Raw genomic sequence first — 6,845 nt, 5'->3', positions numbered from 1 at the left:
GTATGATTTGTTGAATGTAAAACTGATGATATGCTCTGTAAACTTTCACTCAATCCACAATAAAAACCTTTAATAAAAAAAGAAAGCAAACAAAAAACCCTGCCCTAGCCCTCATTCTCCCCCTGGCCCATGCCCCGCCTGCAAACAGGATGGAAATGGAAGGTTGATTGCTCCTTTCTCCAGAGAGGGAAGGGCTCAATAGCCCCCCAGTGCCACCAAATGAAGGGGTTTGCTCTACCAGAGCTTCTAGGACTGGCCACAGAGGACTGAAGGTGCTCGGGATCGCCGGCCCCCAGAGAAATAACTCACAGTGAATCCAGGGTAATGGTCCATGTTTCAGGTAAGTCAGTCTCTTTTCTTTTAGACACCAGGACCACTTACTCAGCTCTACCAGAATACTCAGGGTGGACACACCCTACCCCTACATTAATAGTTGGTGTTGACAGAGTCCCTACTCAGCCCGTCATCACAGAACCCCTAGCATGTTCATTTCATGACACCCCATTCTCACACACCTTTCTAGTCCTACCCAAATGCCCTACACCAATCCTAGGGCAAGACCTTCTAGCCAAGTTCAAAGCCACCCTCAAATTATACCCTATTAAAACTGCCACACCTACCTCACCGGCTGGCTTGTTCTTGCTGTATGCTGCACCAGATTCCAAGCACCTGGCTAAAGACCTCTCTAACCTCAATCTCTCACCCAGTACCCTCCTTCAATATGTGGATGACCTACTTCTATTAGGTCTCCACACCACTTCCAACATCTACTTACCCACAAAACAGTCTCAAACCTCTCCCCTTCATGCCTTCAATTATTCTATATGATTTTCATTGAAAATCCCAACTTGAAATTAGAATCTTGCCCCCCTCTCAACCCTGCCTCCCTCCTCCCTACAACCATGAGGGAGCTCTCTCACTCATGTACAAAAACTCTACATCATCACTCTCCTCTACACCACATCTCCTCCACCCAGCTGTCCCACCTGGATCATATATGGTTCATTGATGGCAGTTCCATCACCTCACCTACAGGCCAATGCCAAGCAGGCTATGCCATTGTATCTTCAGATAGGGTAATTGAAGCCATGTCTCTTCCCTTTAACACAACCTCACAAAAGGCTCCCCTATAAACAATGATCCCCTAGTCTTACAACTGCTTCAAGCAGTAAAACTCCCAACACAAGCAGGAGTCCTACACTGTAGGAGTCATCAATCCACGAATGACCCCATCTCACAGGGAAACAATAAGGCCGACTGCAAAGCAAAATGAGTGGCCATGCTCCCACCTCCATCCACACAAATGCTTTCTGTTCCTCCTTAACACCCCTCTATAACCTTGAAACACAAGAATGGCTTCAACAGGGAGCCACACTCTCTGGGGATTGGCTTCTTCTCAAGGGACTGTACATTCTCCCCAGGTCACAGGCCACAGACATCCTATACACAATACCCTTCACATAGGGCATGAACCCCTACTCCGCCTACCACCCATAATTTATTGTCCCCAAATGCCCTCACTACTCCAACAAATAACTCCTACATGCTCCACTTGCTTAGTCACATCCCCACAGGGAGTACTGCACCCCAAATCATTTCCCACCCATCAAGCCCGCGGCTGTCTACCAGGAGAAAACCGGCACACAGTTTCAGCCACTCCCAAATTGGATATTAATCCAGGCATACCCCGCTATGTGACCAAGCTCAAACCCACCTGCATCCCAGAGGAATAAATGCATGACTCCCGTCTAGTCAACCGCTTTTCCTGCTTCCTTGACCAGGTGGGCAAGGACCTCCAGTGGTTCTTTCCAAAGGCTAACATTCCTGACACTATCCTATTCTGGATCGAATACCTAGTTCTCCAGGGTACACTCTGACTTCTCACCAGACGAAATCCCTTTGCTGACAGTCTTTCTCCTCTGCTGGCTGCTAGCCCTACCTCCACATTCACCCTTAGACATACCTCCATGTTAACTTGCCACCTGGCCTTCCTCGCCCCCTTTGGGGCACTATATCGTCCGTGCAGTAGGCCTTTTCTCTGTCTCACCCCCTGAGTGGCCTCACCATTCTCAAATACTCTTTGCCTTACTCTTTCTCCTCATAGTGGGACTTATCATCATCCCAGTATGCTCTCTGTACGCTTTATGATCAGATTGTGCCTTAGCCAAAATGGCAATACATGCTCAACCCCTCATACAGCCACGGATTGCTCCAGTGTGCTGACCTTTATGTACTCTGCCTGCTATCTGGGAGTCCCAAGCAGTTTTGTGGAATCAGAGTATGGTACCTATCCAAATGCTCTAACTGCATGGCTTCCCAATCCACAGCTTGCAAAAGGTGGTGCAACAAGCCCGTCTGCTGGACATATCAAACCCAAATAGGGATGTCAGATGGGTTTGGAGGGGTGGCAGATGCAGCGAGGAAAAAAGATCAGTGTAGAAGCCACAAAGAACCTCACACAATGGCTGGACCCAGGGTATAAAGGACTACAAATGTGGGTAGATCCTGACAGCATCTGTCAACCCCTTGCATGCTAATCACTGAAATACGAACCATATTCAATAAAACCTCATGCTGGGTTTGTTTGCCCTATAGGGACATTCGTGCCTACCCAGTCCCTAAATCATATCCTAATACAACCACCATACAGTACACAGGACCTCTCCACATGGAGATTGGCCTCAGTAATTCCACCAGCCTCACCTGCACTCATAACCACAACATCACTAACCTTTCCTCCCTCGCCCTTCCAAACTCCTGGTGCACTGACCTAACAAAGGGAAGCAACCCAACATGTGGGCTGAAAGGAAGATTTTTCTTCTGTGGGAAAGAAATTTTCAAATGCATACCTGCACAACACCTGTGTGGGGTCGCATATTTAATCCCTGCGACCCGAATCTTAACCCCATCTGATTAGGAACATCCATACATCTATTCCAAAAATATTATCAAAGGCCCTGAATAGGGACATGGAGAGGGTGCAGACACCCTCCTTGCTTTACAAAATCAAGTTCAACAAACCATAGTTGGACCCTAATGGCCTCCTGGTGGTCTTGGTTCCTCCCCTTCCTAGGGCCATTAACTCCTGATACTGTTATTTGGCCCCCACCTGTTTCGCTGTCTTCAAAATTTTCTTCAGGAATGCATGAGGGCCTTCACAAACCAGATGGTGGGCGAATTCCTCATGGCCGGATACCAACCACTGTCAAGCAACAGGACCAGCCAGCCAGAAGAACACGCCAGACACATACTTTCCTCCTCTTCAACCCCTTTCAGTAGGAAGCAGCTACAGAAAAAATGACCTGTACTCATAACAACAAAAGGCTGGAATGAAAGAACCCCTCAACCACACGCATAATAAAACGGTTGCTTACTGCACGTTCTCTCTCCCTACCGGAACTTCTTCTCTTCCTACCGGAACTTCCTGTCTCCCTACCGGCATGTCATCCCTAGTCAACCTATCACCTATCTCCACTAATCTCAACCCCTCCCTCCTCTTCACCCAGTATAAAAACCCCTCCCCCGGAAATACCTCTTTCTCTCTCTTCTTCCAACCTCCAATAAAGCCTTACACGTGTTGTGTTCAGGCTCATTCCATCTCACACTTTGGTGACCAAAGGGGTGGCCAGTGCCCACCGTCATCCACCCCCAGTGCAGATCCTGTTTTCGGGGAATTCGGAGCCATTGGTTGGGAGCCGGGACGTGTGAGGTGGAGGCTGGCTGCACCACTTTGGTGTGCTGCTCTGGTACCTGGATTCAGGCAAGCTTGACTCCACACATACAGAACCTGCAGAGCCGCTAGACCAGCATTTAGCCCCGTCACCCTGCCCCCAGCTGCCCTGTGGTCCCAACAGACACTGAAACCAGCTCCATCAAGGGCCTCTCTACACATGAATTCCAGACTGAGTGTCCTCAACATAGATAGGAACTCCATCTAGGGCCTGGAACTTTGCTGTCTCATGCCTCCCACACCCACCTCATGAACTCCTTGGCTTGCAGGAGCCCCTCAAAATTTTCTCTTCTCCAGGTCCAACAGCTACACTGTTGGTTTTTGTTGTTTTTTCCTTTTGTTGTTTCATTGTTTTTGTTCCTCATTTCCCCTCCTTTCCCCCCTCTTGATCTTTCTATACTACTCTTTATTCTTTTTTTTTGTCTTTCCTCTCCCTGTTTTTTCTAAAAATTTTTTTTCAGTTTCTTCCTTTCATTTCCTCTCTGATTTTTCTCTGCTACAGCTCCATTTTCCTGGCCCTCTTTTCTTTTCATTTCTTCCTTGTATTTCCTCTCTGATTTTTCGCTTCCATAGCTCCATTTCCCTGGCCCTCTTTTGTCTTTAGGTTTTGTGTGTTGTTGTTTTTTTTCACACTACAACAGGTAATGTTATTTTTCAAGGGCTCATATTGCAAATGTTAAGCCAAGCATGCGCTGTAATCATGTGGGCCCAAATTCACATATTTAGAAAAGGGAAAGCAAACTGTTATCCATGTACATGGATAATAACTAAAGGTTCATATTAATCACATCGTGGTTTATAAATGTCTACAACACAGAACTCAAACATCACAGGTCTTTTAAATCCTTCTGGATGTCCCACAGAGTATCTGCACTCTTCTTGAATTGAGTAACCTCATCATCTTTCAGCTTCTGGTTGATAACACTGGTTAACTCTCGTGCATTCAGAATACAGGAAGACTTCATCTCAATGCCACACATCTCATGGTTGACACTGGATGAATCCTGTATAGATTTTGCAATATGAATTCAGTCAGATCAACCACACTTAATCTGATAGCTTGATGACTTCATCGTTGTTGTTGTCAGGTGCCATCGAGTTGGAACTGACTCATAGCAACTCCATGCACAGCAGAATAAAACAATGTCCAATCCTGGGCCAACCCCACCACCGCTACCATACTTAATGCCATCAATGATGCCACCTGGCTGATCCATCTCGTTGGGGGTCTTCCTCTTTTTCTCTGAACCTCCATCTTACCCAGAATGACATTCTTCTCAAGCGACTGTTCTCTCCTGACAATATGTCCAAAGTATTAGAGACAAAGCTTAGCCATCCTGGCCTCCAAGGAGCACTCTGGCTGCACTACTTCCAAAACAGATCTATTGGTTCTTTTGGCAGTCCCTGGCACTTTAGTATTCTCCTCCATCACCACAATTCAACGGCATCAGTTCTTCTACGATCTTCCTTATTCACTGTCCAGCTTTCGCATCCATATGAGGTTATTGAAAATACCATGGCTTGGGTCAGGCTCACCTTAGTCCTCAAGCTGACATCTGTGCTCTTCAATACTTTAAAAAGTTCCTGTGCAGCAGATTTGCCCAATGCAATACGTCGTCTGATCTCTTGACTGCTGCTTTTACAAGTGTTAATAGTTGATCCAAGAAGAATGAAGTCCTTGACAACGTAAATCTTTTCTCCATTGATAAGAATGTTGTTTATTGGTCCAGTGGTGAGGATTTTTGTCTTCCTAACATTGAGATGCAACCCATACTGAAGGCTGTGTTCTTCGATCTTCATCAGGCACTTTCAATCATCATTTATGCACTTCCTCCCAATTTTCATTGTCATTTCTCGTCCCCATTTCTGGATTCAGTTCCTGGAGAGAAACCCCACTCCATACCACCACACTTCAGTCTCCATGTTCTCCCAAAATCCATCCATGGCAGCTGCTGGGATGAATGCCAAGTTTTTCAGCCATAAGATAGTGAAATCTGTCAGAATTCAGGTTACACCTACTTCCAATCACACAGTACTTGGGGAATCTACTTAGTTCCCAGGTAATATATGTAAGAATATCCACTGGGCTGGAAACCACAATTATGATGCAGTCAGGACTGTACTTATCTATCTGAGGAATAATGAATTTGAAGATATTAACATTCCTCTGCACCAGATTGAGATGACTCTCCCACTCTTGCTGATGAATTCCTACAGTTACCACCACAATCTTCGAATCGGCACTCACAGAGTACTCTTTATCAGCTACAATTTTAGGTGACTGAAGAAATTAGCTCCCATGCTGCAGACACATGATTTCTCTTTTGAGATTATCTTCTAAAACATCCACAAGGGCAAGTTCATCAGCCAGAGATTTTCCCAGAATGCTGATGACACATGCCATACCAACTTGTCCAACACCCACTACAGTGAGCTTATTCTTTTTCTTCTGCAACTGCAATCAATTTTTCCTTAAGAGTTGTCACTGTGCACAGAAGACAGAACTAACAGTCAAGATAGTAGCAGAAATTGTGCAAAGGAGACTACGTTAGATGAGTTTGTCTCCTCCGGCACAGGATCTGCAAAGCTGTCTTTATAGTTTTTGTTTTGCTTTTCTTTCTGGTTGCCCTGTTTTCATTTTTTCTCTTTTCATTGTTGGTTCATTGTATGTGGGAGTGTTTTTCTCTTTCCCATCCTACAACCAAACCACAACCATACTCTCTGCAGTTCCACCCACTGGGCAAAAGTCAATACCAACTGCTATATTACTTGATCATCTAAAGACAGCAGCCAACACCAGCCAAACCTACCTTACACTGAGGTGCACAAAAAGCAAATGAGAACGGTACATACTTCCATTCTCTACACCCACAGGAGAAGGTTGGTTAGAGCCTAAGAATAAGTCAACATACAATCAACAGTTAAATACAAATACAACAACCCCATACTGCCCAGAGACCACAGACAGTCTTAGCTCACAATAGCTCAAACAAATGTCCAAGATGCAGAACCAGAAAATGTTTTGAGGAAGAAAAGGTAATAGAACTAATTGAAAAAGAATTCAAATGAATGATATTTAGGGATCTTCAAAGGACTGACAGAAATATCAAGGAAA

General features: G+C 45.3%; 1 protein-coding gene and 1 pseudogene across 1 annotated transcript in view; both read right to left on the bottom strand.

Annotated features, from left to right (window-relative positions):
• LOC102831375 (bone morphogenetic protein 8B-like) overlaps nt 1-6,845 on the bottom strand; it is a 67,464-nt gene that overhangs the window by 18,100 nt on the left and 42,519 nt on the right. The gene's annotated exons all lie outside the window — the stretch shown is intronic.
• LOC102810880 overlaps nt 5,547-6,845 on the bottom strand; it is a 27,600-nt pseudogene continuing 26,301 nt past the window's right edge.

This window comes from Chrysochloris asiatica, unplaced genomic scaffold (assembly GCF_000296735.1).
Source record: "Chrysochloris asiatica unplaced genomic scaffold, ChrAsi1.0 scaffold00106, whole genome shotgun sequence".
In the NCBI taxonomy this organism is placed as follows: Eukaryota; Metazoa; Chordata; class Mammalia; order Afrosoricida; family Chrysochloridae; genus Chrysochloris; species Chrysochloris asiatica.
Note: the sequence above shows the minus strand (reverse complement) of the source record. Positions and strands in the feature narration are given on the sequence as shown.